At 41.8% G+C, this 12,898-nt stretch overlaps 1 long non-coding RNA gene across 4 annotated transcripts in view; it reads left to right on the plus strand.

The window, feature by feature from the left end:
- Positions 1 to 12,898, plus strand: part of LOC306832377 — a 117,357-nt gene that overhangs the window by 75,265 nt on the left and 29,194 nt on the right. Inside the window, exon 1 of one of the 4 annotated variants that reach the window (XR_013780218.1) lies at positions 12,613 to 12,693. The exons of the other annotated variants lie outside the window; for them this stretch is intronic. This is a non-coding gene — a long non-coding RNA (uncharacterized lncRNA). Of the gene's footprint in view, positions 1 to 12,612; positions 12,694 to 12,898 lie in introns of those variants that run through there. 4 annotated transcript variants of the gene reach the window in all.

Genomic DNA, 12,898 nt, shown 5'->3' on the forward strand with positions numbered 1-12,898 from the left:
GTTTTAGCATGTTAGTCATACGAGACAAGCAAGTACAATCTGTTAGAATGGTGACTATGGGATTATAACACGGAGGTACTGTATACACACCTGACACGTTAAAGCAAATTTGACTTAATTCGGCCAGGACTAACTTCAACCTATGCATTGTATTAAAGAGGTTGTGTTTCAATTCAGCTATGTGACATTGTTAAATAGATGCAGTAGTGTCAACCCCTATAGACAGCATTTGTCTTAATACATACATAATGAATGTTTTCAGTTGAAACTTTTCAATGATACCCTTTTTCTTTGCCGTCCTGAAAAGCAGTATAGTTGACTTTTACAAATCCAGATAATTAACTCAATTAACTCTGTCATTCCCTCGATGTTCTTACAGCCAAATTATTCAAATATGTCTTTTCCTCTTGCTTTTTTCTGGATCAAACAGATCTTTAATAAGTATCTGCAAGATGAGCATTGGCTGGTATTTGAACGGGCTTTGCTAGTTTTCAGTTTTTGTTTGGTTAATTCAGTTTCTTGAGAAAAAAAAAAACTTTCCACTCTGATCTCTTGTAGAAATGGACTGACAAACCAGTAGCCTTATGTTCAGTTTGTCACACTCTTTGCCAGTTCAGATGTGAGTGGTTTTTTTTCTTGTTTTGTTTTTTTAGCTCTCTAGCTCTGTAAAAACATTTATTCTGTGAACGGATTTAGTCCTAAATGATGTTGACTTGACATAAACCCCTAAGAAACTAGTTTGTTGGAAATGTTTTAATGTCTGGCTGACAGCTGTGCTCAAAGGAAACTCTGAGAATCAAATGTCTAAAAGGTGTTAAAACAAAACACATATGAATGAAATAGGACTTTAGTTTTTTTAAAGAGTGTTTAAAGCTTTGTATTGAACAGGCCAATCAGATTTTGATTGAAAAAATCTGAGACAGGTACAGCCCTAATGTTCAGTACAGCAGGGTCATTTATGCTCAGAAGAGAACTCCAGACACCCCCCCCCCCCCCCCCCCCTCCCCCCAGCCTGCAGACAGATCACTCCTCTCTCAGGGCACTCTGGGTTGGAGGAATGAAGGTACATGGAAGGAATGTTCTCTGTGCACATGTTGCTGTCTATAGCAGAAAGGTAAAGTGGGAGAGAGGAATGACTTCTAGTGTTCGCCCATGAACCATAGTCCCTGATAGCGTGCACAAAGAATTTATGCATAAATGAGTTAGAGACAGGGCGGGCCGGGGAGAACATGAATAAATTGACAGACAGACAGACATATGACCTGCGAGTGGCTGTGCAGCCGTTTGTACAGCCTCGCCTTTTATTGGTTTCAGTGTAAGCCTGATCTTTGGATCTGCACACTGGTCTCATTTAGCCAGACTCATGCTAGGTGTGGCACAGTGGCAGGCAAAAGGAAACCAAAACCAAATGGGCCCCGGGGTTGGCCCCTTAGCTGAAGCCGCCGTTGGTCCCTCCAGGAGCTGAATGCTGTCTAGTGGCTACCCAGGAAGAAAGGAGTGTAAATCAGGCTACACAGGCGTGGTCCACCGCACAGTTCACCACAGCTCAGCCAGCCACATTGTAGATTGGCAGAGCGACAGTCGACAGACACGAGCCCCATATCCTAACGTGCAGCGAAGGGTTCACAGGAGGTGGGAGAGGCCAGCTGTGTGTGTTTCTGTGTCGGAGGGCATTCGCTCCTAACGAAGAAAGACACCTCTGGCATAACAGATAGGGTAGGAGGAGGACAAGGAGGGGAGGGGGTAACAGCAACTCAAGTCCTTTAATGAGCCAGTACCATTGGAAGTTTAGAGGTCTAAGAAAACAAGCGCCATGACCAAACTTCATGAGGCGAGCAGTGAACAAGCAGGCTGGTAGTTGGAGGAGGCGACTGAGTGCCCTGCCAGCCATGAGATTTTAACCAGAGCTCTCGAGTTTGTTGACTTTCTCGTAAGAAGGCAGCGGCCATGCCAGCTCCATCTAAATTCACATGGCTACTTTGCATGAGAGGCAGTGAATGCAAACCTTTTTAGCATTTTGTAAATGAGCCATTTGTTTAAATCCCACAGTTAGTGTGCGAGTGTGGTGCGAATGTTTTTGCTCTTGAATGTGTTAAAGAGGGAGTAAGTAGCTTTTTCCTATAAAATAGAATATATAGAATTATTCAACTCAAGCATCAATTCGGGGCCTCCATACATGTGTAGTGCATGTGGTACGTTTCCCCCAGCGACAGCACGCATGCTGAGTTTAGGAGTGGACACAGTTCTTAACAAACTGATTGACTTGGATGTAACGGTAAAGAGCACAGTGAGGTCGAACGTCACACGGGTAAAGCTCATTCCAAAATGAGGGTGAAGTTGGCTTTTACCCGTGGAAGATGAAGTTGGCTTGCTTTCTGTTAGACAGGAACGTGCCAAATACCTTTGGTTAGCTTGTGCTAGCATGTGGTAGCTTGCATGATAGGTAAAAAACGGGAAACATTCTCACTACGTCCTCGCTTCTCGGGGCAGGAGGAGGGTCGAGTTTGAATGTTGTGTTTTGCAAGCTGCAACAAACAATGCTTACTGACTCCACCTTTAACATGTTTGCAAAGACAAAGAAGTTAGTGTGTAGAGAGTGACTAATATAGCTAAAATGACTGACTCTAACCACCCAGTAACACTTTATAGTGTGTGGTCGTTGCCAAGGTTTTCTGTGTCCCTGGAGCACAGCAAAGTTTGATTTATTTACCTACCAACAAATGCTTCATACTTTCTTTACCTCCAATAAAACATCCCCAAATAGAAATGTGTAGGACGATATGAAGATACTGTACCTCTATCACACAGTTTTGGCTGAGTCAGAGGTTTTACAGCTCCAGAGCCAGACTGTGGCTCCTCATACACAAACCATTGTGAGGCAGGTATCACTATGGGAGTGCATCACACCTTTTCTAGTTAGTTTTTGCGTGCACTCTAGAATTTGGTTCTTCGATCACTGCATTTATCCACAAAACATGAAACAATATTTTCCTTTAAAGTGATGCAACTCTGGAGAGCATTGTCAGGTCTTAACTCTTTAAAAACTCCTGTGCGGGCTCAGAGAAGATAACAAGTTGCTACATGTTGACTGGAGCCCAAAATATAAACCTGCATGAGTCAGAGCGATAATAATCTGCAGTAGTGACAATAAACGTGCCAGAGCGCACACGAGAGATCACACATGCCACTGATGCATATCTGCTTTTGGACTGACAGATCTGAACTGCATTGTTTCGCTTTGGTTCATCAAATCAAAGACAGTGCTTTTCATTTATTTATTAATTGTACAGTTTGTTTTGGTGTTAACACTGCATACTGATGATTGCTTACCATATTTTGATAGCCCACTTCATGCCACTCCTGCATCAGTTGGGACAATAGTTGGGCAGCTCCTGCCAGAGAAGTCTTTGCTTGTGAAACTATCAAGCGCACAAAAATGATGTAAATTTCATATTAAAGTATTTTGTGCTGTTGGAGCGGTGGAGGCGGCGTTGGGATGGAGGGCCAACACACCAGATGAATGGAAGGGGAAACACTGAACCAGATAAATATGATATTTCACACAGGTTCACATCACTTATCCATTACACCTAGTTTCACAAAGACAAGTGACTCAGTACCCAGATTAGGATCATAAGACGAGCATTGTTAGCGTTACAGAGAAGAAAAATGTTGATCCTTCGGTCATCTCTCACTGACTTCTGCAGATAAGACGGTAGAGCGTTTACTTAAAGTGTCTGTGTTGTGGGTATCTTTTGTTCTCTTTTAAACCGACCTGCCAGTGTGTGTCAGCTGCACTATAACAACACAGCGCTATCATTCCTTTTTAAAGAATCTTTTTGAAGAAGTTGCACAGGAAGAGTGTCAATTTCATGAAACTGGGTGTCATTTCAATGAATTAGGGCATAAATTGTTCACCCATAATGCATTGCATATAATTTATTTTCTGCTTTTGATGTACTCAACTAATGCTGTTACATTTCGGCTCTGACACCAACGTTTTCACATCTGCTTGATAATTGTCTGCAGGCATATTTGAAAATCCGGCCCCCACAGTGTCTGTCAAGAAAAAAGCTGGCCCTTGTACACATGTAGTCAAGGTCCCCTGATCTATTGTGTGGATAACTTATTTTGAGATCACAAACTGAAACAGGTTACTTTAGGAACATGTTGAGGAAATTCAGAAACCTATAACAAATTCTGCACAGTAAACATGCTGCAAGTGCAATATTAATGTAGGCCTATAGTAAAACACACTCACAGAAAACATCTGCATTAAGACGAGATCTTTTGCCTTTGTTGACCCCAGTATTTAAGTTTTTTCTTCACCTCTTCCTTTTCACCACAGGCTTACCGTACACCAAGTCTATAAAACGTTGCCATTTGGCTGAAGAGGAAGCTGCTAAGTCAGCCATAAGAGAGATCTGCATTTCCAGTAGACATGCCCAAACAGACAGATGCCTTTAAATGGAGAGCAGCAGTTTCACTGAAGCTGGGATGTTTACAAAAGTGTCCTAGTGACCACAAATCACTGGTGTTTATACACATGCCACAAGCAGAGCCACACGCTGCAGCGCAGGAACATGGGAGCGTCATGAGGCTCGGATGCAGGAAGCCAAAGACAACCGGATGACATCAGTGGGGTCTACCACTAAGCACAGTGATATGGCGGGTTTAGTTTACTGAAAATTCACAATCACTGCTTACTGGTGTGTCCTTGTGGACGGTACTGATGTCACAGTCTCATGGTCATATGTTATTGGTTAAACATTATAGATAGGACATGTAGTTTTCTAATACAGAGTCCCTTGGAAACATTAGGATGTTAACCAATGATTAGCATCATATTACATTTTTTTTGTTTTTCCTTTAGAATCAATGAATGAATTAGAAATGTAATGTTTGTTTTCACTGGCAGCAACATGTCTCTTTGTCATAAAGTTGACAAGCAGATCCTTTTTCATTTAAAACAACAACTTAAATATCTGCTTCTTAATGAACCCTCCAGTCCGGCATAATAGTAATAGTGAAATAGTGTAAAGTAAAGTAAAGTATTAACATTCAAAGACTGCTAGCTCAGATGAGCAACTCAGAATATCTTTAACCTGTGAGGTTTTAGAAAGGTGAAAGTCATGTAAAGTTTAGCACAGATCTTTTGGTGGTTCTCAGCATTTTACACAGACCCAACAATTTTAGAATCTAATCAACTTCTCATAATGAAGTGGGTCTATTTTTGGTTTCTGTGCCAAAAGGTTAACGCCTCTGTCACAGCTTCGGCCAAGAACTGAATGAATTTCTCTTTTCCTGCCAAGTGCCGCCAAAGGGGGCTTAAGCAGGCCCCTTTTCAATTGCCTCCCATTAACGTTAACTTTTTGCCCCAAAGTTATTAAAACATGCTCACTGTCTGCTTGGATTTGACGATATGGAGGTTAACTTCTGTGCTTTCTCATTGCTTCTTGATTGCTCTTTAAAATCTAAATTGTAAGTTTATATACAAACTATTGAGCTTAGATTGAGGTTCAGCCACAGTGCACACATAGGGCATGTTATCGTCACCCGTATAACCCTTTATGTACGTTTTTGTAAAAGAAGAGACATTTTTTTACTGATGGTTTTTCCACGTTTCATCTGTCTAAAGAAATAATAATAAAAAAAAGGACTTGGCCTTGTGGCCTTGGGTGAAGTGTTTACTCCTCTTATATGTGTATGACAAGTTTATAGGAGATCTGCACTGACATTATTGCAGTCATTGTGACTACAAGCTGAGATGCTATCCGTCTGATCTTGACCTTGAGATGGGCTCTCAGAGACCGTCTCTTTCTCAAACTCAGACATGGTCTATTGGCAGTCCACAGCTTGTTAAGTTATGCTCCTCAGATCTGCGCTGTGTGACTCCTGCAGAGAAGCGTCCCGTCGGGCCAACTTTCTGTCAGCAGCTTACAAGTTACGCTGCCTGTCTTTGGCCTTTTCATGGCTTCACCTTAAAACCAGTTGGAGAGGAGGGAGTTTATAATACTTAGCTCCCTGCTCAGGGATTCAGGGAACATTACTTTGCATGTTGCTTTATGGATTTTTGAAGAAAAGTAGCCTACTTGTGTTAAAACAAGGGTGTTCTTGTCAATCCAAATGTCAGATGACAACATCTAAAGCCACACCTGAACATTAGTGTGTCGACTTCAGAGAAACATGATTACAGAAGACTCAAAGCCGAGCAGCACTGTAATCAGTATTAAGAGACAGTCTGGTAGATAAGGCTTGTGTGTGCGTGCGTGCGTGCGTGCGTGCGTGCGTGCGTGTGTTAGGATATGTATATTCATTATGAATCACAGAGAGCGTGCTGCAAGGTCAACAACTCTGAATCCGTCTCCTTCTTCTGTCACAGTCTGAAAGCTGATCACTAAAATGACCCTTCAGGTCACATGTCAGAAAGTTTGGACTCTTGCAGTCTGTGTGTCATCGAGTCTTCTCTCTCTGTGTGTGTGTGTGTGTGTGTGTGTGTGTGTGTGTGTGTGTGTGTGTGTGTGTGTGAAATTCAAATTTATGTAATTGGAGGTTGTCCAGTCTGGACCTCCACCAGAACAAAACACATGATAGAACAAAAACACTGAACTGAACTTACTTGTTTAAAAAGGATTTAGAATCGATGATTTGACATCAACATTTTTCCAGGTACATTTGTAAACAGCTCTGTGACCCACCATTTGGGAAGCACTGATCCACTACGTTTATGGAGGATTAGAATAGATTATCATGTCAAAAAGCTTTGGAAAAGTCTTAGGTCATTGTCCTCACTGACATCAAGAAGCAAATGATCTTGTATGAGCGACGGTGATGGGAGGAGGTCGTTCCCCGCACAAAACAAACTCATGACGCAATATTTAAATTATTATCTCACAAGACAATTACATCCTTCTTTGGCTTCGGTTCTGTGTAATTAAATGTTGAGAGACCTGCTGTGAAAATCTAAATACCTTTCCTCATGACCTCATGGGCTTCTAATATGTATTTGAGTTTCCAACTGTGCAAAAGGGCAGCCATTATCAGTGATCTGGCTGTGTGGCTGGCTGAGGATGAAGAGGGTGTGTTGTTAGGGCAGTGTCCATGTTGAGCCCGCTGTGGCCAGTTTACAATAGAAGCTTCACTGTTTCCAAAGTAAAGAAATGTCAGAAGGATTTAATTTCAGAGGTGACGTCAGGTTATGTTTTCTATCATGTCCAGTGCTAGAAACAACAGATATTACTCAGATATTCAGGACTGAATGAAGAAAAACATGTAGGGGATCTTTTATACGGGTATTTTATTTTTCCATTAATACTTCTAATGGAATGTAAAATGTACCCCTATTACCCAAAAATCTCTCCTTCTGTTTTCTGTCTTTTTTGATTTGTTTCACATAAAGCTGGAAGTCCAGATTTGTCTGCTGATAAAATGTAGCTTTGAAGTAAAGTTGGTCACAGTTAAAAGACATGAAATCTCCTCTTCCATACCTTTTAAATGCAGATTCATTTGATTTCAGAGCAGTCTTAAATGTTTGTTTGCACGAGTTGTGTTGTTGTTTTGGAGCTCGACATGACGCCACACTTGACCAAAACGCCCTTTTTAAACCACTTCATGACACAAATGTAATCAGGCTCATTTGTATTTCAGCCAGCTCCTATCTCATGATCTCACTCATATTTCAAACTTTTCTGGCTTTATTGCCTTTTTTTTTTTTCTTCTTCCTAAGACGAGGGGAAGTGCTGTGAATTGGTGCGTTACTAATTTGAAAATGCATTTACAATTTTGTCTTGTGTTTATATAACACAACTCTGCGACTGGAAAGCATCCCACGGCAACGTGAAATGTGAATATTTCACAACAATTTCTGATAAGTCAGTGGATAACGTTTATTTTTAGCTGGAAAAGAAATAGACTTCCTTATTTGGATTGTGCACAGATTTTATACGAAAGAATTTCAAAAGTTATTGTACTTTGTACTTTACTATATATATATATATATATATATATATATATATATATATATATTCTCCGTGGTAATAATCTATGTGCTGCTGACAGTGTGATTGCCTGATTTACTAAGATCCCAATGATGATTGATGACACGCTCACTTCAACAAGTAGCACGTTTGGTGGTGTGAGCTTTACAGTTGATCAACTAAGAAAAATAGTGTGAATGATGACAAACTTTAGCTCTGTAAAGCCCATGTTGACATATTCTTTAAGAAGAAAAACAGCTCACAGAGCGGCTACATGCACTGATTTACAGAGACATCCAACCTCAGAGAACGTGGTGTGCGTGATCTTAATCTGAAAACAAAGCGCTCGCCTGCCTTATACATACATATGTATAAGTATTTTACATACATATACAGTATTTTCACTGTTCCTTACCTCAACATCAGGGATTAGATGAGCAGTATATAAGAGTGCTCTGTCTTGGCTCATAGAACTAGAGTACCAGTTCTCATTCATCCGTTCCCATTCTTACAGTTTCTATAGGTTTAGCGAGGCAAAGCCAGGCAGTCACCCCCCCCGCCAAGAAATGTACCCACCATGAAGAATGTGTCCTTGTCACATCGGGACAGACCACCTTTAGACATTTTTTCTGACAATGTTCTAGCATGGCCTGGTTGACCTCACATGAAAAGCTTCCAACCACATCGTCCAAATTTGGAGGGGAGTCGGGGAGGGTTGGGGGCATTAGTGCCGGACACATGCCAAGATGAAAGGGCCCGTTGATGCCCTATGGTGCAAACACCAGCAACCGAAAAAAATGTACTTGTGACTTTTTTCATCAGTTTCATTGACCCAGTTAGTACATCTATATCTCTACATCTTTTCTCTCTCTCTCTCTCTCTCTCTCTCTCTCTCTCTCTCTCTCTCTCTCTCTCTCTCTCTCTCTGTTGTCCAGTTAAATTCACTTTACTTCCTGAGCCATTTTGGGCTTCTTTCCAAAGACTGCATTTCTTGCTCTTCCGACCTGCATTGTCATCTTGAAACCTCTGGCTCTGTCCAGGAATGATCGCTTTCATGTGGTTCCAGGCAACAGGGAAAGAACAGGACACACACACACACACACACACACACACACACACACACACACACACACACACACACACACACAAGCACACAAAAGGAGAGACTGAGAGAGAAAAGAGAAAGTGGAAAAGATACAGACAGGACAGTGAAAACAGATTTCATTGTCTGTGATCGGTGGCTTGAATTTCTGACCTCAGCAGCTGCGAACGCTGCCGCTTCTTGACTGTTTGGGAGCTGCGTTTGTCATGGCTCTGACTTAAACACCGTCCTCTACGTTGTATGTTATCACCAGATGTCTAGAATGATGTTGTCTTTGCAATGTGTTCTCAGTGTGGAGAAAGCCACCCTGAGGTTTCTGTTTAGTTGAAAGACAACACCTGTTGAGGAATAATATGTCAAATGAGACACAGTAAGAACATGTGAAAGGCAAAAAATTATTGCTGGAGTAAAAATAAAAAACAAGTTATTCTTACTCCCTACACTAACATGGTTCCCTGACACAAAAACAGAATCCCTTGAATTTATCTTCCCCTCTACTTTGACTCCATGCTCCTCTTTAATCCCTTGTGTACTCTCTAAACCACTCAATCACGATCCCTTCCTATTGCCTTTTGCCAGTGCTTCAGCTCCGTAATGACAATCCCAGATGTGGTTTAATAAATACTGTGTGGCACGATGGCTGAACCTCAGTTTCACTCTGGGAAGTTCACCGGAGATCTGTGTTTTAAGGAACTGGCAGATGAGCCTGCTTAAGACAGAAGATGTTTTTACTCTTAAAGAATAGAGTGTGCAGGAGCCTGGGAGAGAACCACGCTCTCCCTGCACGCCTAGAGAGTATGGTTCCCATTAGGGACACATCATATTTCATGTCTTTTTATCAAGAAGATGGTCAGGAGCGCAGGCTGCGTGGAGCTAGTGAGACCGCAAGCTAAAAATACATTCATGTGCCACGATTGAGGCTGCACTCGTACGCCCATTGCATGCATTCAAATGATTTAGTGTGGATCAGCATCAGCGGGCCTAAAAACACACTGTGTACTTACATGGTCATGTGTTATATAAGGCCGACGGGTCCCTGTCAACACTGACCACAACTGGCAGATCAGTAAGAAGGACGGTAGCTTGAACAAGAGGCTGCAGATAGACAGATACCCATGTTGCTGTGTTTCCTGTCATATCAAGCATCGCTGACAAGGAGGCAGCCTCCTGTGGTACTTTCCAAGCATGTGGTCATGTCTCTGTTTCTTATTGTTCAAATTAAGCTGCTGTCACTTTTTTTGTCGATGTATAAAAAGCAGCGCTAAACCAAACACATATTAGCGTACATGAGTCATGTTTTTCTTGCCACCCGAAGTGTCAGCTGTTCAGCTTCAAGCAAACGAGCTGTGTGTTCCTGCTTTGACTTTTTTTTTTTTTTTTTTTTTTTTTGCTGTGTTACCGTTTCATGTTTAGAAGAGGGAGAGACCTTTGATAATCATCATGATAATTTGGCTTCCAGCAGAAATCTCATTCACATCAAAGATTCATTTTGAGGCTCAGTAAAGCCAACAGACAGACATCCCTTTCTCTTCTCAGAAAAGTTGTTGAATAAAAAATATATTGCTTGCAGCTGACTCATATGCAGTTTTTTTTTCTCTCTCTCTCTCTTTAAATCTGGATAAGAAGAAACAGCACTGTGCTTTCAAATCATGCAGCTGGCCTCTTTAAGAATATGTCCAAAAAAAGTTCAAGAAAAATCTGCACACACTTTAAGGTAGAAATGCAGCTTCTCAGTGGAATATAGCAGATGCAAATGTTCAAACATCGAATGAGTGTTATTTGCAGGATGCAGGGTGTAATCAGTTTGTCGAGGACCTTGGGTCCAGCTCTGCACCTTCTTGGCTGTGAAGTACCAGAGCACATCCATCTTTCTGTCTCCCTTCTGGCTGCCATCTCTTTAACACCTCTTTAACACCACCTGTGACTTATTTCACCTCCAGCTTTGGCACTGACTTTGAACACCACCCACTGCCTGGCCTGTTCCTGGCTGGCCTGCTTGTTTAGGTCAAGTCTTCCTCTGTGTGAGTTTTATCCTGCATTAAATTGTGTGTTAGATTACATGATTAACTGACCAATCTTGTTGGTGATAAACCCAACTGCAAACTTCAGTTGTAGCCAGATGATTTTTATTGCCGATTTGCTTGATTCTTCTGTGCCTGTGTTTCATGTTGGTAATAAAAAAAGTAGTTGTCGCCTCTCAAACTGAAGGTGAAGGATTGGATCCCCAGCTCCTGCAGCGACATGTGAGATGTGTCCTTGGGCAAGACACTTAGAGAATACTTCATCCATTTACATGAAGCTTGAATTTGAAACTTGGCAGTATTTTTTGAACGGTCAAGCATCCCACCCTCATTGTCCTGCGAGGCTGGAACGCTCCATGTTTCTTTTCTGAGAAGGCCTGTTGTGGTTAGTTATTACCTATTACAGATCAGTGGGTGGGACCTCACTCCCAGAATCTAAACTTAGCATCCACCATATTGCTAGGAAGCTATGCTAACAGGCTCTGTTGAGAAAGCTGAGAAGAACCAAGAATGGCGAAAAAAGTTCAACTTCAAACTGATGTGTATGAAGGGGATTTTGAAGGTCTTGTGCTTGAATTGGATGTTCGTGCTAGCTCTACGAGCCGCAATACAGTGGCGAGGCGGCTGCTGCCTGACAGTGGCGGTGAGGAGCCCAGGGCCGGCTCGAGCCGGGGCGGACTGGTGCTGTCACTGTTTGCCTATGGACACAAACATAGAGTCTGTTTTCTGCCAGGGATTTCCAAGATGCTAATTCTTTCTGGAATAAATCTCAGAATCGTTTGAGGAATTGGCCGTGTGTGCGTGTCTGTAAAAAGAGCACCCAGTGGAAGTCGCCTTCGGTGCTGTGCATTCTGGGAGTAGTTGTCTTTCATCCACATGAGCCAAAAACACACTTTCTGACTTTTCTTCAGGAAGACACCAACTTCAAAAATCATTTCCCATTTTGACTTCATGTATGACCCAATGTCAATTCAGACTATGTTTCAACAGGTGAAGTCTCCCTGCATAAGAACAGGATTAGTTCCTGCTGATCCGCTACATAGCAGCCATCAGTGTGTGAATGTGCAGGTGTGACATGCAGTGTAAAAGCAGTATGAAGACTAGAATAATGTTCTTCAAGCTCAACTCTGTTTACCTTTTACCTAGAGAAGGTTTGTCTCCATTTAAAAAATCAGCCAGTATTTGTTCTCATACACCATAAAACAACATGAATTATAACCCAAATGTGTGCTTGACAGCCACTCACATGGCATACCATGTGGATGAGGACATGAATGACTTAGTGCTGTGTGCACTTCACACGATTGCACAATGAGATCACAATTCACAAAGCAGGTTCAAAAGGGTGTAAAATATAATAAAGCGCACCACTGTTTGCCATCCCCTATTTACACGAGAACCAGCACTGTGGCCAGTGTCCTCATGTCATTTCATGTGTGCAGTGAAAAATGCCTTCAATGTCTTCTGTAGGCTATATGATCTCATAAAATGGTTGTTTCTTTTTAGATTTGACCACGCTAAATAGACAAAAAGGCTTCGTTCAACCCGGAGAATTGATGGCTGATCTTTTTACGACTACATCCTCCCTGTAAAGGTGATTTCACTCTCCAACAAATCTGTCAAAAATGACACCCATGCATGCAAGTATAACAGTTGTATTTGACAAAGTAAAGAGGGTTTGTAAAAAGTGTTGTTTAATGGAGACCTTCAAAGCAGGGTTCACGTGCAGCATGATCTCATACCCGATACCTGGCCTCAATTTACAAACCTGGATGCACTTATGTGTCTATCAGTGTCCC

This window comes from Symphodus melops (genome assembly GCF_947650265.1).
Source record: "Symphodus melops genome assembly, chromosome: 12".
NCBI lineage: Eukaryota > Metazoa > Chordata > Actinopteri > Labriformes > Labridae > Symphodus > Symphodus melops.